Here is a 26687-nt window from a genome sequence, read left to right on the forward strand (position 1 = left end):
TTAATGAAGGGGTGGATATTGGAGTTATTTGGCTAACTAAGGCAAGGGAAGCAGGAGCCTGCCCTGGTGATCTCAGCCTTCCCATCTTGCCCTCCAGGGACATGGGAAGGGCTCCTGGGATCAGTTGCTCCCCATCCTCTGCTCAGGATATCTGGGTGGATGGACTGCCTGCCAGGCTGCCTTCAGGGCACTCATCCCCTTTTCTATTGGAGGTGGAAACCTAGCAGCACATGAGAGCTGTGAAATCCAACCCTGTGTTGGGACAGGCTGCACTTAAGCCCCGTGTAAGCCCTAATTTGAAGGCTTAAAGGGAGCTGAAGTGTGACACCGAGTGCTGTGTCTGAGCTTCACCCTTCCTGAGCCACAACAGCCTATCAGGAGGGGAACCAAGGGACAGGACAGCCTCTGCCTTCCCAGCTGCTCCAGGAATCTTCAGCTGAACTTCTTGGTTCCAACAGAAGTGTCGGATTTGGTTGAGTTTTAAACTGTAAATGTGATAAGTCATGGCTGGCAGTTCTGACCACTGTAGCTTGCACTGTATGCCCGAAGATGTTGCAGTAACAGGCCTGTTCTGGCAGTCCAGCAGGTCTGCCTATGTCTAGGTATGTTCATCCCTATAGTTCTGCCCCTGATAACTGCTTTTCATTTCCCCAGCCTGGTCACCGCTTCTCTTTGCAAGCTGGTAACAGGTAACAGCACCCCTGTGCCAGGCTCCTAAAGGCCACACAGCCACTGTGGTGGGCCACTGTCGTGGGAGCCCCCCACTTCCCTCTCATGCTTGTGTCCCCTTCTCCCCACGCTTGCTGTCTCCAAAGTGACCTCTTCTATCTGGTGCCCGCTGCGGGGATGCGTGGCTCCCCACACTGCTGAGTGGGTGAGCTGCCCAGCACAAGGTTAGTTACAGCAGGCTGATGAGGCTCACCATTTCTTCCTTTTTCATTTACAGCTGTGGTGCTTTTTTATTTATTTGTGCCAATTGTTGCTTTCATTTAGGGTCACTTTAGCAAGGCATGCCTTCATTTATTTCAGAGGCTGGTCACTGCTTAAAGCACAGCCATAGTTTTAAGAAAGCCACAAAGTGTGCAGTGCTACCGGTGGGCTTGGGAGGGAGATTCTGACAAGGGGCAAATCTGTGGCCAGATAGCTTCTGAAGGTGGCCCCCAGCATCGTGCCTGCTGTATTGCTGGGAAGCACAGATTTGCATGTGTGTGTCCATACAGACCTGTGTCTGCAGATGTCCCTAGAAGTGTCCTGTGACATCATGTCCACCCTCCTCTCCCAGCCAGGGCTGTGGGACTTTGGCCAGTACACCAGAGAAAGTATCACTGGTGTTTTTCAACCTTTACGAGAAAACAGATTGTTTTTAAGTCAAAGCTAAGACTGTAGCGCTTGCTGGAGGCTGGAAGGTAACTGTAAATCCTGGGTCTCATTTGCACAAACACATTTGCTTCCAATCCTTAAGGGCATTTTCCCTTCCCCTGCTTATGCCTTCATTTCAGAAACATGTAAATTTTGTTTGGATTTGTTTTTCTCAAAACACCGCAAAATGTGGGAAGGGGGCTTTTAAATTACAGTTGGCACAGAAGGGATAAGGACTATTCTGTATGCTCCACCGGGTAGGAGCCCATGGATGGTTGTCATTTAGGCTCTGTCAGCAGGAAACCTTGAAGAGACTGGATACACCAGGAGAGTAGTAGTGATATTTGCAGTCTCTTAGTTATAAGTGTGCTGCTCAGATCAGACCTCTCAGCTTTCTTCTGGCCCAGCATATGAGACCTCACACAGTGGGTCTTGCTTCAGGTGTGAGCCTTATCTGCAGGGTCATTTGATGGGTAAATGTCCTGTCATGTGAAGGGGTACAGGCTCTGTTGCAAGGTTGCCACAGGAGTGGGAGGTGATGCTGGCCAGTTAGGCTCCTTCCAGGGCAGAGACCTGCAAGATGTCCCTGCTGCTGTGGCTGTCCCTTTTGTGTCAAGGTCCATGGAGCAAAGAAGAGGGGCTTGATTTATGCCCTGAAGATATGGGAGGTACAGATCTACCCAAGAGCTCAGGAGGAGGCATTGTGGCAGTGATTGCCAGGTTCACTGGGGGTCACCAGTGATGGCACATTTTTACTGCTGCAGGCCTTACCCCCTATCAAAGGTTTTGTTCACATTTACTGGCTGCTTACCAGATCTCAGAATTGTTAAAAAGAGCAACAAACCAGCTGAGACAGCCTGCAAGCTGAGGATGAGGCTAGGCTACCCTGCTGTGGCTCCCTCTGGGGAGGCAGGGGGACCATGCTGGAAGGGGTATGTGGTGGGAGCTCCACACCAACATGGGTCATGCAGTGTGTGCTTTGTGCTCTGTTTCCAGAACTGGCAGGTTGGTGTCTTTCACCTCCACTGGCTCCCTAGGAGGAAAGAACCAAAGTGGCTTGTCTACACCGAGACTGGCTGCTGTAGGAACCACCCCAGCCTGCCGTGACTGTTGGCAGAGAAGAGGGAGAGGTTTGTGTCCTCTCCCGCCTTTTAGCCAGAAGGAATGCATGTGCTTGGGGGCTTCTGCGTGCTCTCTTGCCGTGCTGATGGGTTTCATGACACAACTTTTAGCACCTGAGGATAGGTGTGAAAAGGGAGGAGGTAGAGAAGTAGGAGGTGGAGGTGGTGTGAGTTAATACAAGACCCAGTGGGAAGCAGCAGCAGGCAGTATTATTTCTGTGTTTTGAGCCAAAACTTTCTCTCTCACACTCATTAAATTACAACTAATGCAAGTAGCATTGTGAAGGAGGAATTTGGGAACTGTCGTTCATCATCCAATCGCTTGTAGCGAATGTGCTGCTCAGTGCCATAGCCCATAGCCTCTCTGAGAAGTAATTCACTTGGTATTTGCAGGCATGACATGCATGCCATAAGAATTCCACTGTTAGCATTATGCCAGCATTAGTGAGAGGATATGAAAATAAATGATGAGCTATTGTTTTTCATTATTAAGTCCAGGCTTTTCTCTCATCTTGCTTTTTTCCTCCCTCCATCTGTGAAAGGAGGGGCCTCTCTGTTCTTTTTGCTTTCAGAGCAGACAGGTTGTGCCCTCACTCATCCCAGATCCCCCATCTCCCTTCCAGACCAGCACCCTTTTGCTGCACCCTCCACGTGTTTCCTCCTGGGTTTGGAGATCAGCTGCAGCAGTCCTTTAAATTGCTGTAGGGTATTACTACAGAATGATACAACATCAGAGGGGACCTCAGTATTCTGTTATGGGACTACAGAACTGTTTTGCCCTCACCGTCCCTCAAGGGGACCAAGCCCTGCTCTTCACGGTTGCATTGGCAGATTCCAACTTTGGTAGTGGGTCAGCAATTTGGTACTTTGAGGTCATCCACAAGCCTTAAGTGGCTCTTCTATTATTAAGAGAGGGAGAACTCTTGAGGAAGCTGTCAATCTGGATGTGCAGGAACAGAGCTGAGCAGCCTCTGTCAGGGTCTGCTGGCAGTGGCCAGTGCTTAAAAGAAGTCCACAAGGCAGAACAAGAGGGATCCGTGACCCATAGTTGTGAGAAGCATCCCTGTCCATTCCAATGGCCTTTCCTGTGTTTCCTCCAGAGCTCTGTAAGTGTAAAGGACTTAAACATTATAGGGGAGTGAGATAGTTAAGTGTTATTTATCCCTGTTTTCCAGTGGGGGTGACCAAAGAAGAAAGCACAGCATTTTCAGAGATGACCCCTGTTTCTGGGATCATCAGTTCATGGGGCTTGTTTAAGCTGACACACAAACACCCACCTGTGCAAAATAAAATACTTGTTTGGAAAACTGGGCTTAAATATCCGAATGAAATCCCTGAACTGAGTCAGTACCAGCACTATACAGGATTCCTGTGCTCGTAATCTTATTCTTAATCAACTGACCCAGGCAGTCTTTCAAGTCAGTGAGTTGCTGCTCACTCCAGTGGCCCCAGCCCACACTGGCTGTTCAGCAGAAGGCCTGGCTGAGCTGAAGGCAGATGGTAGGGTAAGAGCTTGTGCTGATCCTACTGCTATTAACTCTACCACTCCTCTGCACAGCAAGCTGCTCCCTTTGAACATCAGCAGAACCGATTTTAAAAGCCCTGCGGCCCAGCCTTGTGTGACAGAATAGCTCATTTTGTCAAGGAAAAAGATACCTTGGCAAACTTTTGAGTGGAATCTGTCAGGGGTAACTTCAAGATGCTGGAAGAAGCACCCATAGACTTTGAGGAAGAGCAGCAGCCAGCTGCAGGTGTCATGTTCCCACCTGAGAGGGGACACGTGAAAGCCAGTGCTTTTTCCGGCCGTATTCTTTATTCATGCTCTCACAGGAGCAGCATAAACACCAGAGTGTTCTGTGACGTTGCATTGCACATAGTCGGGGTTATGAAATCCAAAGCTGCTGGGTTGCTGTACTTGTCCCATCCCACGTCGTGCTGCCAGCACACTCTGGCACACAGCGACCTCCACTACGTTGTGCTTATCCAAATCTAGCCCTGACCTATGGGTCTCCTAAAATGTCTCAGGCCAAGTGACTCCCTCCCCCACCTCACTGACATGCATGCAAGCACACACACAGTGCACAGCCTTCAGCACCCATAGCATGGGTGGCTCTTGACAGGTCACTTCAGGGTAGTTGCAGTGTCCCACGTCTTGGAAACAGGGAAGATGTGTTGCTTTGCCTGAGCTCCTCCACACAGCCCTCTCACAGCCCTTGCAGTGATTGCCAAAGTCCTTTCCATTGGGAAGCAACACCTGCATTTGATTCTTCTCGAATTTTGCAATATGCATAAGTGGGGTGGTGGTGACACTGGGCTTGAAGCCATCAACTCATATTTACTTGTGATCTAAGACAGTGATTTCTGTTCAGACCTCAAAGGGCAAGCTGCTGTGTGATTTAAAGTCATGCTACCAGGAGGAGCATATGACCTCATGGTATGAAAAAGCAGGAGGAGATTAGCAAAGAAGTTTCTAAGGTACGCAAATGTCCATGGGAAAAAAAAAATACATTAACAGGAGAGTCAGTCTGTCTGTGTAAGAGAAGGCTGGGGAAATGACTAATATGTGCAGTTTGATTCAGATGTTCCCTCTTTGATTCAGATGTTCCCTCTTTGATTCAGGCCCCCTCCCTTTCTTTCTCTACCCCCTACCTCGCCTTGCATTTTTCTGCCTTTTAGAAGAGAGCGAGCGAGGGAGAGTGGAAGGATCAGTGAGGAAGGAGTTAAGGGAATGCTCACTGGGGATTATAAAACAGCCAGGCACTTGGAAACAGTTAAGAAGAGAGAAACAGATCTGCCAGGAGGGAGTGTGGCACTGGAGCCGGTGGTTTATTTTCATGCCTCCCTACACAGCAATGCAGAAGGCTCTCCTACAATGGGGTCGGAGGTAAGGGTGGCGGGAGCGGGGTCGGTGCCGGGGTGAGGGTATCAAGGTTAAATGGGGAATAAACTTCTCCAGCACCAAGTTCACCAGCCTTCCCACTGATCCTTATTGATGTGCTCTACTCTGGATGTGGGTTATTCCCTGAGTGGGTGGCAGCAGGTAGTGCCTACCATTGCCTGAGGGCATGACCTTGCCCTGGGGGCAAGACATCCTCTTGGCATGTTGGACATAAGGAAGAGTGGTCTGTGTGCTCTTGGCATCACCCTGGAAAGGTGGACACAAACAAACTTGCTGCGTGCTCAAGCGCAGCACCGAGGGCACAGTGTGGGCAGGTCTGTGGGTATGCCTACGTGAGCATGACCTGCATGCGAGGTCTTCTGTGAGCATGGCTGTGGGTGGGCAGCTTGTGCAAGCCCACCTGGCCAGGAGGAGCCTTCTGTCATGCTCTGATGAGGTGGCTTTGAGTCACAAGGAGCTGTGTTTCCACTCACCCTGTATTTGTGTCTCAGAAGCCCAGCTGAGGCCTTCTGCACATCGTGTCAGGCACCAGGCTCTGTAACGGGGGCAGAAACTCTTGAGCCTGGGAAGGAAAGGCTAATGCAGGCACCTGAAGACAATGTCACCCAACAGACCAGGTGACTGGCAGGGCTGCAAAGAGAAGCCAGGTGGCTTCAGGCTTCCTCCATTGTGTTCTCCACGTGCCTGTGCTTGGGACAGGAGCTAACTTCTTCCTAGTTTGAGGGACACTGCTACTGTGATGGTGAATTATGAAGTGACCTGAAAGCAGGCCCTGCCATCACCTCCTGGCTCTTTGGCTCTGTGCATGAAAAAGTGTGGTGTGTACAGCCTCCTGGCAGCGGGAGCTTACAGGGAGTGACTCGTCACCCTTACAGTGACTACTGGGAGAACTGCGTGTGTGCAACAGCGAGATCCATTTTTCTTGAGGAAGAAAACCAGATGCAACTGTTAGAACCAAAGTGTGGGGAGAGAGGGTTAGTCACTCTGCAAGTGTCAGGGGCTTGTGAGGAGATAGCAGGAGTTTGCTGACTAATGCCGATGATGGTTAAGGAGTAAATGAGAAATACAGAGGGAAAACCCTCTGTTTCTGAATTTGGAAGAGAAAAAAAAAATTGAGGGGGAAAAAAAGGAAGGAAGATGTACAGAGTTACTAATCCACCCCCAAAGTCTCTGACCTATATCTCCCTCCTTTCCCTGGAGCCATTTTTGAAATGAAAAATTAATAGAGAACAACCAGGTTTTACCTCCAGGGTACCCTTTCAGGCTGCCATGTACTATGGGCTGGGACCAGTGGATAGGACTTTGGAGTCCCTCATCATGATGCAGAAAGCAGAATAGTCTCAGTCCAGGATGTTGCAAGGATGTCCAGAGAGACTGAAAGCGAGAAGGTAATCTGCTCTCTGGGAAGGATGGTCTCTGGCGTCAGGTGGTTGGGAAAACAATGTTGAGCCAACACGTTAGATTAAAGCAGACCAAGAAAGAAGGATAGTCCTTGAAGTTACTGTAACTTTAGCAGGGGAAATGGAGGTGAGAAGGAAAAAAAAGGATATCAGGTCACTAGTCCTCTTGAGGGCGAAGTTCATTCTGTCTCCAGAATATTCCTCCCTCTCTTCCCATTTTTAGTTTTTTAATGAGGAAAGAGAATCCTTATTTAAGAAGCTAAAACCTAGGGTTGTGGGCCAGGAGGTTTCATTTCCCAGTTCTGATGCTCCTTGCTCTTTAAGCTTCAGCAAGTCACTACACTTCCTTCTGGCTCCATTTTTATTTCTATAGGATGTGGATTGTGATACGCTTTGCAAAATATTTTCAAACCTACTGAATGTAGGAAGGGCTACATTTTCTGAGGTGAGGAGGGCCTGGGCATTGTGTGTTGTGTGCTGTGTGCTTTGCAGGAGGAGATGGGCTGATGCAGTGGGGTTTTTGCCTGCACTGGAATAGGCTCTGTGCCCGCAAAATACGCCCACAGCTTTGGGCACTGCTGGATTCGCCCTCCCACATGACATGGGAGGGATGGAACCCTGTAGCTGTGGAGTGCTATGAGAAGAGGTGTTATCACCCACTGTGGCAGCAGGGCTAGGCAAGCTTTGAGGGGATCTGAACATATGGGAAAATCTGGGCCCTTTACCATCTCCTTATGTTGGATGACCTCAACTTAGGTGCCCAAGATTACTAGTTCTATTTTATGTATAGGTCTGGATGCATCATATTGTCTTCGTTGTGGTCCTTCAGAGCCTGCCTATCTCCTTAGATCTTTGCAAGATACCTCACTTACTGCTGTCTGCTGTGATAAATATCCTCCATAACCCTGAAGGGCCAGAAGCTGAGCCATCCATGCTGTCTCTGCATGGACTTCTGCCTCTTCAATATTAGGGTGCCTTATGCAGCTTGAGAAACTAGGTTATATAGCAGCTTTAATGGGGCTTTTTCCAGACACTGATTGACCTGATTCCTTGGACCAGCTGTTTTATTTATTAAGCAAAATAGAAGAAAAAGAATGCATCTCCTACATAAATTTGTTTAATTGTGGAGTACATTTAAAATTTTTTTTTTTTTCATAAATTGATATGGAGCTCTTACTTTATATTGATTTTGTAGATATTAATTTATGCACTAGGAATGAGGAAGATTTGCCTCTCCATCTAATCCTGTTTCTAGAGAGAGATTTACTTAATGTGCAGTGTAATTTGTCTAATGTGCAACTTTGTATGTAGAGTGTACCCAGATTCAGCAGAAACCGTGGGTATAATAAAAGGGAGCACTGTAGTGCAGTGCCATAAATCCCTCTGTAATTAAAAATACTAAATTAGTCAAAGTTAGTGCAGTCAGGAGACATCACTAGCTCAAAAGCAGGGATATGTGGTGAGAGTTTTCAGTGCAGGACAGAGAAATTGGGTCTGTGTTCCTCTCTGTGTGGATATGGTACGTGTCTAGGGATGGAACTGTTCATAACATCATTTGCCAGGAATACAGCTTGGGTGGCAAAGAGGAATTGTTGAGAGTTATCCTAGGGTTGTCCTTGCATGCTCCCAAGGTGATGGAGGAACCCGCTCTGCCAGCTCCCACATTGTCTCACACTGTTGTCCAGTGCCGTGTCTGTGTGTCTGTGCGTGTCTGTGTCTGTGTGTCCTGAGTCCTGTGCACGGTTGCAAGGTTGGATTTTATGCTCCTACAGAAGTGTCTGTAAAATTACTTTATTTCTCTGAAGAAGGCTGGCACCAGCAGTTGGTTGAATTATTCCCACCCCCCCACCGTCTGTCTTTTTGTCTGTCTGTCTTTCTTTCCTGGGGTTAGGACAGATAAATCACTGCCTGAAATTTTCAGATGGGCTTTTTTTTTTCTTATAGGAATTTGTGAGTTTCCCTGCAAATGATCAGGGGAAGGATCGGTTTATACCAATGTAAGATTCACTACCTCTGAGTACTGTCCATCTGCCTGTCCTATACCCAGTTTATGACCAGTGCTGCCTGCAGTGCCTGACACTTGCTTTCTCTTTCCAAGAGAACAGGAGGAAAGGTGGGGCTTATGCTCTAAGCTATTTGGAATTGAGTAACAAGACTTTGTTGTGCATTAAAGTTAAAAATAAATTGATCTTGTTTATCTGAACAGAACCAGGATATAAAATAAAGTTCTAGTTACAGTTTGCATTTCAGTTTGACTTGATTCTGTTAGTGTAACATCTGACCTGTGTGGTTTCTTCCAGCAACGGAGAAGAGAAAGAAAAGTGTATGCTATGGCAATGACCTGCTGTTGAGGCCATCCAACAGCTTCCCTATTTTAAGACCTTCATTTTTAGTTGTTCACAACTTTACTAAACTTAAACTGTCTGGGCAGAAATTTTCCATCCCAGCTACCTGCCTCAGAATGTATATTTAGAAAACAGCTCTTTTATACCTCTCCTGAATTTTTTGATGCATGTTAAATATAACAAATATACAAAGAATTGAGAAAGCAAACCTCCATGTTTACAACCCAATAAAATCTGAATGGTATGTATGTCAGGGATACCACTTCTGCTATCTCCAAGAGCATCAACCCAAAAAAATGCTTGTCATCACAGCCTCAACTGGCAAAACGTATCTCTCAGGGATTTGTACCTAAGAGTTTCAACTGAGCATTTAAAATTAGTGGAAGCTTTTCACATTAATCTCTCTCTGCTTTGGTTCCCTGCCCATCAAATATGGGTAATGCAGTGTCTTATTTTATAAGGGCAGTGTGAAAATACATTCCTTTATGTTTGTGAAACATTCAGCATACTGTAGGAAAGGCCATGAGTAAATTACTAATTCCAGATCAGAGCAGAGTGTGGCAGGTACACAGTAAACAAGGCTCAGGGCCACACCTCCAACAGTGCCAAGAAGATGAAATAGTGACTAGGTGCTCGCTAGGTGAGCACCCCGGATCCTGCTGCACTGGGTGAGGCCAAGGTCCTGTGGAAAAATAGCCTGTGATTATGTGATTAACAGCTCTGCCATGGTACACAGGCAAGAAAAGAGGGTCGAAGGTTGCACAGGTAGCCATAAAGCTGAGTTTTGCTAAGCCTTGTGTTCTTGATTTGCAGCTTTAAATAGTCTTGCTTTCACCTTTCTCTCTTTTCTGTGTAGTTGTTTGGTCATGCAGAGTGGGAATGAGGAACAATAAACAGTTGCTCCTGGGAGAAGAGACAGGAAAGCGCTTGGCTCCATTTGTCATCAGAGAGAAAAATTCTTGGTGAAGTCTTCTGTGCAGACATTCTGTGTAGGAGCAAGTGTGACCCTCAAGATAGAAGTTCAGGGCTGGAGGAAAAAAGCAAATTAACTGAGTTGTCTTTTTTCCCTTATGATAACTGTCTGGTTTATGCTGTTTTTCTCTAGTAATGCTCTCTAGCATTAAACAGCAATGCCACAAACCAACAGACTGGCAAGTTATTTTAAGGAAGAAAGTGATCATGCCATTGCTTTTTCTTTGGGTCTTGTGGGAAGGTGTTTCCGGGTTTTACCCTGGGTACTCCCAGCTCTGGTTGCTCCCTCTCCCAGATCCTGCCCTGTGGAAGTCCCAAATGGTACACTCATGAGACCATAATCTTTAAGCTTGGGAAAATGATCCAGCCCTGACTCACAGGCAGAATCAACCCCACATCCCTCTGCCTTTGTTCACTTTGTTACCTTTTGCTTTCCTTCCATTTGTGTTCTACCCTCAGGTAGAAGGAAGCAGTGCTGCCCACAGCCTGTTCAGAGTTGTATGTGGGCAGCAGCAGGGGAGGAGAAAGCTCTGGTTGAAGGTTTGCAGTAGAGATCATGATAATGCCACCAATAAACAAGCTCTGGGGTGGCTGGGGTGCACACCTCAGTAGAAGTTTGCCCATGTCACAGTAGTATCAGCTGTTTCTTCTGCACCAGCTTAGGGTGGGAGTAGGCCAGTCACTCCAACCCTGCAGAGGAGATGGGCATGGAGAGCAAAGAGTGCAATCAGTAGGACCTATGAGATACAAGAAGGCTGTATAGATACAGTGACTTTAAAGGGTTACATACTCACTGAGCTGTTTTTAAGTTGAGGAAAGTTGCTCATTCTCTGCCTACGTTATGAGTCAAACTAGGATGCACATTTTCTTGAAATCCCTAAACCCTAAAGCCCGTGCACAAGAGCCTGTTCTTGATGTGGTTTTCATAATTGATGTTTGGCTATTTCACACTTGCTTTTCCCCATGGAATTTCTCTTAAAAATGCCCTATTATTTCTTTTTAATTTTGACTGTGTGTGGCAATTTTATATTTCAGAAAAAATATTCAGGCATGATTTTCTGTAAAGCTAGTATATCATTGGGGTACTTTGGGGAGGGAACTGCTTATTATTTGTGATGTCCCCTGAGAAAGTGATAATTGAAGTCCTACCAAGTATTTCCCCTTCTTCTGCATGTGAATTTTCAGAAAGGTTTGTCAAGACAGACATCAGTTTACCAGCACTGGCTGGTTATTCCAGTTGTTCAAGCATTAGGGAATTGCGTTTTAGCAAGCAATGGTAGTCCCTCCCTCCCTCCCTCCCTCCCTTCCTTCCTTCCTTCCTTCCTTCCTTCCTTCCTTCCTTCCTTCCTTCCTTCCTTCCTTCCTTCCTTCCTTCCTTCCTTCCTTCCTTCCTTCCTTCCTTCCTTCCTTCCTTCCTTCCTTCCTTCCTTCCTTCCTTCCTCCCTTCCTTCCTTCCTTCCTTCCTTCCTTCCTCCCTCCCTCCCTCCCTCCCTCCCTCCCTCCCTCCCTCCCTCCCTCCCTCCCTTCCTCCCTTCCTCCCTTCCTTCCTTCCTTCCTTCCTTCCTTCCTTCCTCCCTTCCTTCCTTCCTTCCTTCCTTCCTTCCTTCCTTCCTTCCTTCCTTCCTTCCTTCCTTCCTTCCTTCCTTCCTTCCTTCCTTCCTTCCTTCCTTCCTTCCTTCCTTCCTTCCTTCCTTCCTTCCTTCCTTCCTTCCTTCCTTCCTTCCTTCCTTCCTTCCTTCCTTCCTTCCTTCCTTCCTTCCTTCCTTCCTTCCTTCCTTCCTTCCTCCCTTCCTTCCTTCCTCCCTCCCTCCCTCCCTCCCTCCCTCCCTCCCTCCCTCCCTCCCTTCCTCCCTTCCTCCCTTCCTCCCTTCCTCCCTTCCTCCCTTCCTCCCTTCCTCCCTTCCTCCCTTCCTCCCTTCCTCCCTTCCTTCCTCCCTTCCTCCCTTCCTTCCTTCCTCCCTCCCTTCCTTCCTTCCTCCCTCCCTTCCTTCCTCCCTTCCTTCCTCCCTTCCTTCCTCCCTTCCTCCCTTCCTCCCTTCCTCCCTTCCCCCCTTCCCCCCTTCCTTCCCTCCTACTGTCATGATGTGCCACTTGTTTAGTAACCCTTGCTAAGGGGTGGAAAGTGTCTAACCCATAAGGTGCCTGTGTCCTCCCTCCCACTCCACTCCACAGAGCAGCTCAGGGGTGCCACAGCCTGAAGATGTTCTGTGAGGCAGGAGGTGAGGTAGTGAAGACAACAGCCCCCTCTGAAGATCTGGTACATGTTAGAACATGGGATGCGTTACTCCATTTCTGACCTCTGAAAGTGACTTGTTTTCATCTCTTAACTCATGAAAACCTATTTGCCCCTTTGCCTGTCAGCCTGCCGAGTTCAGACTTAGAGCACATAAGGCAGGGTAGATGGAACTGCTTTTCTTTCCAAAAAAGAGTTCAAGGCAACAGGAGCCCTTGTTTTAATTTATTCCTGCTCCCGGGTGTAATTACAACCTCTAGATTTCAGTGTAAAGGTGGAAGGGGATGTGGTTGAATGAAGTTAAGATTTTTTTCAAATTGCATTGATACGTGACCTATATGAAAAACAACCACCCTCACATAGGAATCCAGGCAGTACTTGCAAGTTGCCTGTGAATTAATGAAACATTTGCAAACATGTGCATTATTTCCTGAGACTTATTTCTTTAATCAGCAATGCTGATTACTTATTCTGGGACAATGACCAGACAAGAAGATATTAAAAACAAAAGTAAAAAAAGAGTAGAAAATGCGTATTTCAAAAGCTAAAAGGGTCCCATTTCTACCAAAATGACAATTCTTTCAGTACTTTGTTGGACCTTTGAGATACTTGCCTAGAGAGAACTCTGTTTATCATATATTTATTCATACTTTGAGAAGACTGTAATTGTCAGATGTGTATATATACTTCCCCTCTTTTTTGTGAAGGCTGTTTACACCAAAACAATATCTTTGTTTTCAGAGTTCATCTGCTCCTGCTGCTCCTTTTCCAGCTGAAGTCACAATACTCAATCTGTGACATCACTGTTGGCTGCCGTGACAACGGAGAATTTTCACTCCAGGTGGAGAACGTGCAGCAGCAGCAGCAGCAGCAGCAGCAGCAGCAGCAGCAGCAGCAGCAGCAGCCACTCTGTCAAGAGCAGAGAGCATGTTTTGCTATGCATATTGCTAGTCATGGAGAAGGAAGGGAAGGAAAAATTTGCAAGAAAACCAAATGTAGATTTTCTGAGTGTGCTGCTTCTGGGGTGGGCATAGGTACTGGAGACTTTACCTTCCACAGGATTTCTTTTGAAATCAGTCAACAGCGGTTAACTACAGAGTATACACTTGTAGAGAAGAACTTGCTTTTTTAAAAGGAAGAGTGCAGGAGAGGGTTTTAATTTAGATTAATGTATCACTTGGATGCCTGAACTGTACCCACAAGTTTTATGGAGGGTTTTTGCTTTTTTTTCTACACAAACCCCCTTTCAAAAACCAAGGTAGATGACTAATGCCCTGTTCCTGCTAACACACGCACATGTAGTGGGCTTTCAGTGCATGAGTTGTCCTGATGAAGTCAGTTAAGACAATTCATGTGCTTAAACTCAGACACAGACACATGTGGCAGTAATGTGAGGGTCTAGCCAGCTGTCCTAGGGGAGCAGTTAAATCAGGATTTTATAGAATATTTTCTGATGCAGACACTGTCTTGGAAGACACTTGTCACCTGGAAAAGCTGAAGTCTCTGGACTGAATCTGCCAGGAAAAGCAAATAGAAAGGCCATAAACCTTTCCCCCGTGCTTATGTCTGCCTAATTCATCTCCTGTGTCACAGCCTTGTGGGTTGGAAGATGAGGGGGTGTCTGCAAGTGTTTGAAGGACTGTGGCTTAAGAGGCGACACAGTAGGATCATTAAATAGCAGGGAGGAAAACAGAATGGAGAAATGGTCACTATCCCCATTGACTGTATTGCAATGATACAAGTGAAAAATACATGTACATCCAAAGTGTAATTATTAGTCACAGGTTCATGGTATGAAATAGTATGCCCTGATGGCCCACAAGCATTGATGGGGCAGTCATGCACTCCCAAGGCTGCCCCGAAGGGCAGAGGCAGCATGCAAGTCCCTCAGATGCACTTGTAGCATTATTTTCATGCTTCAGTTTCATGGTTGTACCAAGGACTACAGGGAAACCCTAAGCAGGAAAAGATGCTGCTGTTTCTCCTACATAACTTCCCAGCCAGTGTGGGAGAAGCATCACCTTCAGCTAAGCACATTCAGAGATGTGTTTTCTAAAAGGCCCGGAGCAACCTCTGCAGCCACATCCCTTGGTGACCGATGAGCAGTAGTCTTTGCTACAGGTGTTTTCTCTCACTTTCAGCATCCCAGGAAACCCAGACATTTGCTTGATCAGGGCCCAGTTTCCCAGTGAGAAGAGACTGTTGGTCCTTTGTTCCCCTGGCCCCCTACTACAGCTCTGCTGAAACATTTCTGAGTTGTCACAAGTGAGGAGAATGTATATTTTTCCAGCAAGCCCTGTCATATAACTGTACAGGCAGCCTCAGGAGAGTGCCTTTTACCTACATCTGTATTTTGGGATGTCTTAGGGTTGTCTGTTTGTTTGTTTGTTTGTTTGTTTTAGCAAGGCTGCACACGCTGGGTTGCTGTTGTGGCAGTCCATATGATTCATGTCTTGCGCAGTCTGACAGGTTTATTGTAGCTCGAGTGTGCTGAGCTGCACGCTGCGGTTGCTGCTCTGCTCGTGGCTGGTGCCAGGCCAGCCTGTGGGGCTGGTGCAGAGTTGTTTGCAAGTGCCAGGACACAGAGGGTGATGTGGATGGGAGGGCCACTCAAGCAAGCTGCTTGCCTTAGCTTTGGGAAGTGGAGAGGACATGAGAACACTTGCTTGGGCTTTATTTTTTTAAAACTCCTCCAGGAATAGCATGTTCTTTGGAGCAGGCAGAGCAGAAAGCAGGAGGGTCAATTTTGGGATCTAGTGGTGATGTCAGGATCTAGTTTCACATTTATTTTCTGTCTCTGCAGAGCATGGAATAAGTTAACATTTCAACAGCTTGGAGTCTCTACCACTGAGCCTTTAAAAGACTGAATAATACGAAGTTCTTAGGAACTCTGGGATCAAAACCCCATGGATTTTAGGTACTTTATTAGCTTTTGAATATTTTTACTTGAATTTCACTTAAACCTGTTTTTTACACCAGTTTATACCAGTTATCTCTGTCTGACATCTGTCTTCCTTAAGGCTCAAGCATTACTCTGTCTTGTGGAGCTCGTCATTCACTCACGACCACCTGAACCTTTCAGCTCTTATTTTTCCCTTTGTTTTTAAGTGGGTTTTTTTTTTGGCAAAGGAAATAGGAGTGAAGGTGCAAAGGGCTGGGAACAGAGGCACAGCAAGGTGAATACATCATGGCCTTGCTGAAACCCAGGGCTGAGCTGGCAGGAAGGATCAAGGCAAAACAGGAGTGCCATCATTAGTTGGGAAATTTTGAGCAGTTTCATGAAAACCTGTTCGGTGCCGTGTAGTCCCTGAGCACCATTTGCTGGTGCTTGGCCAGATGAAAGAAGTGTCACTGGAAACCTCCAGCCACTGGATTTTCTGGGCGAGCCACAGAGGGGCCTGTACTATTGATGTGCCACACGTGCTGTCCCCGTAACTCCCTGGTGCTTCAGGGTCCTCCATGCCTGGCTCAGCTGTAGCTTGTGGCACGAGGTCTGTGGAGTAACAGTGAGCTGTGCAGGAACAGGGTTCCCCCAGCAGCTGTGCAGTGTGACCCAGCCGCTGCAAATCGGGGTTGTTGTTCCATGAGAGCACAGAGAGACAGCTGTCCTGAATTCACTCGTTAAACTTTTGTAATCATCATAAAAAAACTGCTTGGTAAATACAGTTTCTGTGCCCAAAAGCAACTGCCCCACTTCCTTTTGTTCTGCAGATAATAGACATAAAAATGAAATATGGACCTGTGTTCTTAAAAGGTCACAGTTATTTGGTTGTCAGGGAGATTGCATATCGAAATAGGTCTTGTTAAGATTTGATGATGCGCTAAAAGAATTGAATAAATTGGGACTTTGGTTCGCAGAAGCTGGAAAATGGGGCTAGGAATATCTCATGATCTGGAGGATGGAGATGGCCATCCCTTTTTCCTAATGCCACTGGAATGGGGAAGCTGGATGGAGAAGGGCTTTGTGCCAGGTGCAGAACCAGTGGCCATAGAATCATTAAGGCTGGAAAAGACTCCTAAGATCCTCGAATCCAGCCTTTGAACACCACCCTGCCAACTAAACCATAGCACTAAGTGCCATTCCAGTAGTTTCTTGAACACTTCTAGGGATGGTAATTCCACCACTTGCCTGGGCAGCCCATTCTAGTGCTTAACCACCCTTTCAGGGAAAACATTCTTCCTGATGTCCAGCCTGAACCTGTCCTGGCACAACTGGAGGCTGTGTTCTCTTGTCCTTTTGCTGGTTGCCTGGGAGAAGAGACCATCCCCATCCTAATGTGCTACAACTTCCTTTCACGTAGTTGTAGTGAGTAATGAGGTTACCCCTGAGCCTCCTCTTCTCCAGACTAAACAGCTCCAGCTCCCTCAGCTGCTCCTCATAGGACTTAGTCTCCAGACCCCTTCACCAGCTCCACTGCCTTCTCTGGATATGCTGCAGCACCTCCATGTCTTTCTTGTAGTGAGGGTCCCAGAACTGAACACAGGATTTGAGGTGCACCCTCACCAGTGCCAGTTGCAGAGGGACAGTCACTGCCCTGGTCCTTCTGGCCACAGTGTTTCTGATCTGGATGCCACTGGCCTTCTTGCCCACCTGGACCCGCTCCTGGCTCATGTTTAGCTGCCAATGGACCGGCACCCCCAGGTCCTTTTCCACTGGGCTGCTTTCTGGCCATGTTTGTCAGCTCTTGTTTCGCATTGTCCTAGTTTCATTTAAGGCATTCTTCTGCCTGGCTCAGAGTAACAGCTCATAGTGTCAGAGATCTCCAGCCCTTTCTGCCTAATGCATGGTTGGTTATTAGGGGTACTGCCGTCATCCACGTTTTAGTTGTGGATGTGATGACCACACATTTTGTATTGCTTTCCAAGATTTGGCTGGATGACTCAGCTGGTCCTCTGGTGACTCATTTCAGTCTCCCATGAGCCCAGGAAGGAGTAAAGAGGGAAGCATGCTATTTTCAGATACGAAAAATGACCAAAACCAAGGACTGTGTCCACAAAGGAGTACTGCAAACATCACATTAATTGGGCATTTGTGCTGGGTGTAAACTTGCTGCTTCCCACTGAAATTCTTTACACAGTTATTGTGCTTCTGCTGAATCGAGTTTTCAGTCTCTTCTTCCTTTTCATCCATATGGATGTTGAAAAGCTCTCAGTGAGTTTTGAGTATATAAGGTCTGATGAAAGTTCACAGGACTTTTGGTGCTAAATTCCCCTGGCTGTTTTTTTTGGTTTGGAGTAGGTTTTTTTATGGCAGTTTCCCCCTCTTCATTTGCTGGGAGCATCACAATTTTTCTAGCAAAACCCATAGGCTCACCCCAGGCCATTTTACTCCCTAGTCATTCCTATGACTATTGCAAAGCTAAGATGCCCAAGGTTCTCCTGAACCTATTGAGAGCTCTTGTGATTTGACCACAAGTTGTTGCTAATCTGTTTTTTCTGGAACCTGTGGAAACAGTGGTGTATTGGCTCCTTGTGAGAAAATCATACAGAGCTTGTTTTCACAGAAACTCTTCTTTCCCCCGTGACTCAGTTTGGCCAGACTTCCTTTACATCATTAGTCAAAACCCATAGATGTGACTGTGGACAGCTTGGCTGCGACATCACCGACACATTGGTGATTCTGAACTCATTGTCCCACTGCATCTAAGCTCAATCCTTTCATTCCATTGCGTAGGAAAAGGAAAGAATTGAATGTTCTGTGTTGAAAGCACATGGCTGCAGAACAGTTGCAGCAGTGCCAAAAAGATGCTTATGAAGAGGTAGGGCGAGTGGCTGCATGCTGCTGGAAGTGCAAAGTGGCATGTCAGCTCTTAAATGTAGGATCAGGAATGAGAAGAAGGCTTGACAGCCCCTTTAGCTAGTCTGTCATCTGCAGCCATCTCTCCTTTCTACTGTGGGTTTTTGGTTCTGCAGGTTTGGTTTCAGCTGTTGGTGCCTTACCCATGAGTGCCGCACAGCAGGTACTCATGGTCAGCACTTGTACAGGGCCTGAAGTGTGCTCTGGTGCCTGGGTCTCTGCAGGGCACTGTGCAGGTTCTTGAAAGCACTGAGTGATCTGGAGTAAAGTCACACCTAGGGAGTGTTTATTGTCCAGGCTGGCTGTGGGGTCCCCCAGTCTAGCCCGTCTCAGTGGTAGCACGCCTCAGGCTGCAGTGCAGAAGGCATTTGGCCTGTGTCACACTGGATGTCCATGTTTAGCTTCACTCCCTCTTCTGTCATGCTCTAATTTTGACAGTGCAAGAAGCCCAGCAGCCATGGTGTTAAGCACTGCAGAGCTGAGTAAATAAATATGTCAATAAATAATCATATCCTGCACAAAAGAGAAACCTGGGGGAGAGACTGATGGTAGCCAGGGAGTTCTGCTGATACAGGTGGAGATTTTTATTGTTTTGTTTCTCTTAATGACTTCCCTTGGACTGATTTCTTTTCTTTTAGAGCTTTGAGGGGGAGTAGGCTGTTAGTGCTGTCCCTGAGCTTCTTCATCACACACAAGAGCCTTATATCCTCCTTTCTCAAGTAGATAGCCTTTCCTGAGCTTCTGGATGTTTACTCTTCAAGGCTCTGAAATCCTTCATGTAGTTTATCCCTATGCCTAAATCAGGAGTTTCTTCTGTGTAAGCAAGAGCACATCACCTAGGCTGTCCTTCCTTGGCCAAACAGGCCTCTTCTCTGCACGCTGATCTGGCCTCTGTCCTTTTAGACCTTGCTTAAAAATAAAGTTGCTGTGAAGACAGTGGGACATCAGGTGTGCACCAGCCCCAGCAAGCCAGCCAGCAGTGAGGCTGGTGCAGGTGTCCAGAGGCACTTCTGTGGGGTTGCTTGGGGTAGCATCACTCATTTCTTTTGGAGATTATGACATTCATTGCCTTCGTGGGTCATCTGGCTGTGCAAGTGTTTACATGTCTATGTGTGCCTGAGCGTGACTACGTGTTTTGTATGACAGAGGTCAGTACAACCCCAAATATAGCAAACAGAATCATTGGTTCCCACACATAAACCTGTCAACACACCATATTCTCATGGAGACTGCAGCAGCTCTCTGTCTCCGTGGTCTCCTACAAGAGCCACTCACCAGTCTCAACGGTGAATGGACCAAGAGAGACAGTTGTTTTCGGGAGAAATGAGTCCACATCTGAATCCTGCACCCTGTGTCTCCTTGATGGTTTTTGCTTTGGGCCAGCTGGCTCAGTCCCACTGTGCCTGTTCTGGTCCCAACTCATGGCCTGTTTCACATGATGCATTTCTGGGTTTATAGCCCTACTTTGGAATGCAAACCAAAAGCCACAGGTGACAGCAAGGAAAGGTTTCTGACTGTTTGCCCATAACTTTGGGGATGTTTTCTTGGCCTAAGTGATGAGGAAGATAAAGTCTGGAAGACAGGGTGAGAAATGTTCAAGGTGTGTTTCCTTGAGGAACTGAAGACTTTTCTCTGTGCAGGTCAGGTGTGTGTTTGTGGCATGATGTGAAGGCAGGTTACTTACAGAATTGTTGCAACTCCTTAAACTGGAGGTCAGGTGATCAACCTGCAGTATCTTTTCTCTTCATTTCCTAAAACACCCCATAGCTCTCAATGTTTGAGAGTGCTGTAGGTCCTGTGTTTGGTCATACTTACTTGAAAGTGGTGTGTGGCTGTCAGGAGGCCAACAAATCAGTCTGTCTCAATTTTCTGCTTTGGCAGAACCCTGTGCCCAGCTTCCTCACTTTTCTCCTTGCATCTCCATCTTCCTTTGCAGCCCAGATCCTGTGTATTCCATCCAGACCTCACCAGGGGCTTGTTTCTCTCCAGCAGGTCTGTATCCTGATGGAAATCAAATGAAAGAAGGGACCTTGTGAATAGGCAAACTGGTGTTTTCAACCCATCTAGAGCTTGATCTGAGTTTCAGATTTCGTAAACAAAGCAAGGGCTGAATGTCATGCAGTGGCCTCCTTGCAAATAAAACACTTGAGAAAAAATCCTGTGGGAGTGAGAGGCTCAGCCAGAGACTCCAGTGAGCCTTGCCCATGTCTTGCCTTCACAAGTAGTGTTGTTTCTAACAAGTGAGGTATGTGAGGTGTCAGGCATTCCCTGTGGTTTCACCACACTTGCAGGCCAGTTGGAGTCATTGGCATTACAAAGTTAATATTTACAAGTGGAAAGTCATCCAGGTGGGGAGACAGCCATCGTGGAAAAAGCCAAAATGACCTTTTCACTAGGCAGTTGTGAGAAGCCATGAGTATGCCAGTGTTGTGTGGGTGAGGGGAGCACAACCAGAGCAGCAAAGGAAAACGGATTCATTTTAGTTCCTTTTTGAGAGGCCTTGGTGCCCTCTCCCAGGAACTAAGGTAATGGAGGGCCAGGTAGGATGGCCAGTGAAGTCTGGGGTCAGGAAGGTTGAGAAAGTCGCTCTTTCCCCTGTAAGATGGGGTACTGTGGTCATCTCTTGTTTGGAAGATGAACAGCAGTGACTTGAGCCATGCTGCCTGGAAAGCATAGCCATGCCAAGTTCATCCTTCTTTCAGTTCTGCTTTCAGGATGCAGCTCTGTTAGCAGGTAGCAGTCAGAGATGGAGCTTGTTGGAATTTAGAGGCTCCTGTCTTATAGACCTGCTTGGAGGTTAAATGTAGGGATGCAGACATTAGGCTGGACTACAAGGCAAACAATGGACAGTTTCACATTTACTGCAGAGACTGTCTTGTACAGTTCTACAGAGGGAGCTTTGGCTGCTGTGGAAATGCCGTGGTTACTGCTTGTTCCACTTTGTGACTGTAGAGGACAGATGGGAAGGAGGAAGGTGGCCAGAACACATATGATGTTGCCAAACAGTCCTACCTGGCGCATTGATGTGAGTAACTGCTTTTGGGCTCATCTGGCTCCATTTTGGCTTCAGGATGAGGAAACATTCCTTGGTAGCTTGCTTTCCCCATCTCCTCTGGCTGTACCCACTGCTTCCGGAGCTCATTCAGGCATGGCATTGTAGGAGCCTCAGCATGTCACGCCTCATTTTGCGTGGTGCTGTGGGTGTTGCTGCAGTCTTCAGCTCTTTAAACAGATGTGGTGCTGCTCCTGGGTCCCCCAGCAGCCTGCAGCACAGCCCCAGCCAGGCGTTCCACACTTGCCTCAGCTCTGCTGGGCCTCTCTCCAAGAAATCTGAAAGAGGGATTTCTTCAGCAAAGCATTTGTTAGACATCCTTCAGTGTCCTCCAAAGATAAAGCTTCAAAGCAGGGCTTCTGTCAATCCCACCTGTCTGATTTCATCTTGCTCTTTTTTTCTCATCCCATCTCTGACTCCCAGCAGACTTCCTTCTCCTCTGAGGCCCTTGGGAGTATCGATCATTTGGTTGTAAAACTTCTTCCTGACTTCCTGACACCCACTTTCCTAAAATACCTTTATGCTTACATTGTGTGTAAGTTCCTTCACACTCTCACGCAGACCTTGAAGGCTTTCAGGTGCTGCCCCTGCCTCGTCTTTATTGTTCATCACCTCATTTTGCTCTTGGGACTCCAGAAGTCCTCCCTGGCTTGGAGGACTGTTGCTCAGGAAGCTACATCTGGTAGGGCTGTGATCTGCCTTCTCAAGCCCCAGAGAGACCTGACATGGGCACCACAGACTCCCAGGTTTCTCACTTTATGTTTGGAGAGCACTTTGACATCTTGGTAGAGCATTTGCAATGTCATTTCGTGATTTCTGTAGAGGTAACAATCTTTCTGTCTGCTTTGACAGATACGCTGAAGGGGGTTTACTTTCTGGGGTCTGGCTCTGTTTGTCAAGGCTGTAGACTATTAAATTGTATTCACTTGCTGTCTTCATTTGCTTTCCACTCAGTAACATTGAGGCATCCTGGAGAGAAGTTTTGCACTATTCCAGCTGTGCCAGGTTTTCCCATAAGAAAGTATCTAGGGGTTATCTTTCAGTTCAGGACTGCTGCACCTTCTCACACCGAGATCTAGAAATTGGTGTCAGATCCAGTTGCTGCAGCATCTACAGGGAAGCGACAGGGCAGCCTCTGGTGAGGTATATTTTAACCTGTGTTCTCAGGTGTTGCATAGTTAATTAACTATAATGTGAAACATAAACTAGTCACATGACTAACTGAGGAAATCTGTAATGTCTCTTGTCATTACTGCAGTTCATTCCAGTGGGAGATGGAGGTGACCCTGAAAGAATCTTGCACTGAGGTGTAATAAAGTATTCAAATGTAAATGTATGTATTTGTCCTGAGATTTTGCTTCATGTGCCTAAAACTAGGAATATGTCAGAGAAGCCCATAGCTTGTTATCCAGGCTCACCTGCCCCTGTGCCCACACCAAAAGGATGAATAAGAATCGTAATGTTTCTAAATTACACATAAGAAAGTAGCCAGCAGACTAGCTGCCCTGGATTTAAGAAGTTAAAGGGAGAGTGAGGAAGGGAATAAAGATGGTTTGTGAGGAGAGACAACAGTATCCTGAGCCACATGCCAAAATAACCTGATCAGGCTGTGATAAGGAATAACTGCCTACACCACCTCCATGCTCGAGAGTACCAAGTAAGTCCAGGTCGATAATTTTCATCATACCTCTAAAGGAAAGTCATGACGTGCAGAATGAAATAGTAGGCAGGGATGTTGATGCTATAAATGCAGGAAAGGGATATGTAGGAGGGCAGTTGGGGTGTTAGGGAGATAAGGGGTTTGAGGGTAATGGTGGTGAGAGTGCCCTGGCCATTGCTCTGCAGGGATGTGCTTTTTGGGTGGGGATGGGAGGGAGGGAGGGAGATGGATGCTCGGCTTTGTCCATTCGGTTTTGTTTATGGCTAATGCTGCGCATTGGGAAGTCTTGTTTTTCGTTTGGCCACAGGACATGGATCAAACATGGCAGGTTGGAGCCGTGTGAATCCAGGTCTGGAGCAGTGCAGGGGACAGGCTCTGTCACATCTTACATCTTTGAGGACTGCTGTGCACTACATAGGCATTTAGAAAACTACTAATTAGGCTGAGACAGTTCTACTAGCAGGACAGGAAAAGCAGAGCAGGAAGGCAGGGAGATTTTCACCTGGAACGAAGGCCCCCTTGACATCTTATGCTCACCAGGAACAGGAAGGAGCTGAGGTTATTGAGGTCTGAGCTCTGCTTTGAGGTTGTCTCCAAACATTTGGAGCACAAGGGAAAGAATTTGTATAGCCTCCAGGGACATAAATTTTCAGGAGGTTCTGAGAGTGCAGTGGTACTGGGGACAATGCCTCCAAAGGAACCACACCAAGGCCGCTGTGAAGAAGAGTGCTGTGCTTGAGACATGGCTATTTTGAAGGTGCAATGCATTAGCCATACCTGGCAGATCCCCTTTTCATTTCCTTCTCAACCTGGGCATGTATATGGGTTTGCAGGCTTGTGCCTCTCTGGGGAGAAGTGGAAGATACTTATTTCAGTATTGTCTTGTGAGCATCATTTATATGCTGAACACACGCCATGTGCTTTCTACAGTATTTTTCAAGCAGGCACTGTCATTCTGGCAGCAGCCAGGAAGCAGCCTCTGGTTACAGAGCACTGGCAGCTCTGCAGGTACTGCAGAAAGTCTGACTTCCTGCTTAATACAGGGCATCAGCTTGGTCTCTTGCCACCTCAAAGGCCATACTTAAAAATCAGCAGTAAGTGCTGGGAGTAAACCAGAAGAAAACATCAGTGACTTTCAAACTGTTCCTTCTTTAGTCCCCAAAGTGTATTTTTTGCCCTTTGGGGTGAGGTGGGTGGATAGGGAACTTTACCTCATTTGCTTTCCTGAAACCTGTTAGAAGTACAAGTGAGGCGGCTGCGTGATTTGTGTGTGCATGCAGAAGAGGGCCATCTGAATTGTAAATAGCACCTGCTAAATTATTATTAAGTGAAAGCTGACGTGGGAGGAGTTCTCAGGAACAAAAAACCTCAAGTCTTTTAATAAAAGTCGTTCCAGCTGTTTTAACACTGTCCCCTAGCTGCACACTACCTACTTCAGCTCATGTAGATGCTATGGGGAGTTATGTGAGTCATATCAAGGACAGGGGAGGCCCCATTAAATCCAGTTACTGTCAGTTTTGTGAGAGCTTTAAATGACTACACTAAACTCATTATTAAAGAAAGGAACTATCAATTTTATTTAATGCATGGTGCCCAACCCTGATTCTGCTCCCAGCCCAGAGATTCACCATGCTCAGGGGTGATACAAAACTTAGATCTACACTCTTCAGGACATGCATTTAGCTGTTGCAGAGTCCTGGCTGCATCCTGGCTGGCTAATATGTGCCTGCCCTGCACCCATGCCAAGCTCAGTTGGAGTTGCCACTTGGCTTAGTCCAGCCAAAGCTTTTGGTGGGGTAGGTGGGGCTGCTGAGCTGGGCTTCAGGTGAGCAGGAGTGCTCAGTGGGCGGAGCTGCTCATCCTGAGTATCCTCACCCACTCCACTCCTGGCAGAGTGCAAAAAGGTGAGGAGCCAGGTGCCAGCCTTGGGTATGCCAGGCAAAATGCAGAAAGGTGACTGCTGGAATCTTCCTGTAGAGAAGAGAGATGATATGAGAGGCCCAACCTTGCACAGGTTTCTTGTCAGACATGTGAGTGGGGGGTTAAAAGAACTTTTCCCAAGTGAAACATCCCATTTTCCATCTCTCTGCAGCTTATGGCCCCTCTGCCTTTCCAAGACTCGAGGAGCAAGAATGCTCCCCAGGGGTGTCCCCACTGTCTCTGAGACATCAGTGTCACTGGGCTGGCATGGATCACCCCACTACTGCCGGCTTGTTTCCTCATGGACATTGTGGCAAGCTGTTGTCAGCCTATGTAATCAAAAGGCTGAAGGTGTAAATCACATTACAGGCTGTAATGAGGAATTTGATTCCTGTAACAAAACCATCCAACTTTTATTCACATTTATTATTGTTCCTGCTATTGCCATGGAGCAAAAATCCTTTTTGAAAAAAAGAATATGCCACCAGCACAGTTTTATTGTGTCCCCAGGAAATTTAGGATTGTGTTTTTCTCACATTAACTGCACAGGAAAATTTGCAATAAAAATTACTTTGCTGCAGAAGCTGCCTTTTCCTATCACAAGCTGTCAAATCAGCCTGTAATTTCTTGGTATCGGACTATGCTGAAGAACTCACTGAGTTATTCTCCCTACAATGCGTGCCCCTAAAACCTCAAACATGAGAAAATCATTTTGGATGTAAGGAAGAAGATTGCATAGTTATTTTTTTAAGGAAGAAAACCAACCTTTTCTGTGATGAGATGTAACCTCTGAGAAGGGCAGCACTGGCAGCAGAAGAGTCCAAAGTCCTTTCTTTATCCACAGAAGTACTGCTTCCTCCACCCCCTCCATTTTTGGGGTACCAGGGTGAGTCAGTGTTTATCCCCTGTTCTTGTCCTCTGCTGAGGCTGCCAGCAGTGTTTCAGGGACAGCAAGGGGCTGGTTGTCGATGTGGAAACCAGCCCCTAACAACAACTCGTTTCACCAAAGGGCACAGGCAGCCATCTGACATTGACAATGTTGAGTGACTGCTGACCTTGTTTTTAATGTCAGCTGATATCAACTGGAGCCCTGCCAGTTTGCACCAGTTGAAAGTCTGTCCCTTAATGGTGGTGATTATCCTGATTTTTACAGTGGCGCTGAGAAAGTTGCAGCTGCTGCGCTTCACATCCTTGACTTTAATTTGCTATGCCTCAGTCTTTTGGTGTTATCTTTAGAGGAGCGTGTGAGAAGAACGTCTCTCCTTGTTCTGCATCAGTCATTTTTTCCCTTCTTATTTTGTACGAAGAGAGATTGCTCAAGCACACTGTGGAATGAAAGCCATAAAACTATAAATTACACCTCTGCTAGGTCCACAATATGTTACCAATTACATCTGCCATATTATTCGTGTCCAGGGGGAAAACATACATCAAACCACCCCCTCTCTCCAGGCAGGTCAGTACTGTACTAGAAGGAACACCGTGATTCTTCTTAATCAGTGGAAAAACAAACATGGTTTTGGCTCACTCACATGCGATCTTTGTGTCCAGGATGACAAGTTGAGTAGCACTGCTGTGGTTCTCCGAGCTCGCCGCCTGCCACATGCCATGGCATTTGTGACAGCACCATTGCCCTGTGGAAGGGAGAGAGGAGAGAAGGTACTTAGAGGGGCAAGGAGCTGGAGGGCCTCTGAGTACCCATTTGCAGGGACCTTGGAAATTGCTGCCGAGGAGGCTGGGGGAGCAGGGGGTAGAGTTAAAAAGAATGCCAGCAAACAATCAGAAATCCCCTCAGAGCCGGGAGTCATATCTGCACAGGGCAGCGTGCTGTGGTTTGCAGGGCTTCCTTGTTAGAGAGAGGTCAGCAGGGTCTTGTGTTGCGTGTTCAAGCCCAGGTGAGGGTTTCCCCGTGTGTCCTGATGGGGTTTT

The 26687-nt window shown here is 47.0% G+C and overlaps 1 protein-coding gene and 1 long non-coding RNA gene across 3 annotated transcripts in view; one reads left to right on the top strand and one right to left on the bottom strand.

Annotated features, from left to right (window-relative positions):
* Positions 1-26687, top strand: part of HIPK2 (homeodomain interacting protein kinase 2) — a 127424-nt gene that overhangs the window by 14837 nt on the left and 85900 nt on the right. The gene's annotated exons all lie outside the window — the stretch shown is intronic.
* Positions 24415-26473, bottom strand: LOC138104172 (uncharacterized). The gene is made up of 3 exons (XR_011147960.1): positions 26291-26473; positions 25524-26083; positions 24415-24809 (listed from the first exon to the last, which is right to left on the bottom strand). It is a non-coding gene; the product is annotated as an uncharacterized lncRNA (long non-coding RNA).

This window comes from Aphelocoma coerulescens, chromosome 1A (genome assembly GCF_041296385.1).
Source record: "Aphelocoma coerulescens isolate FSJ_1873_10779 chromosome 1A, UR_Acoe_1.0, whole genome shotgun sequence".
Lineage (NCBI taxonomy): Eukaryota > Metazoa > Chordata > Aves > Passeriformes > Corvidae > Aphelocoma > Aphelocoma coerulescens.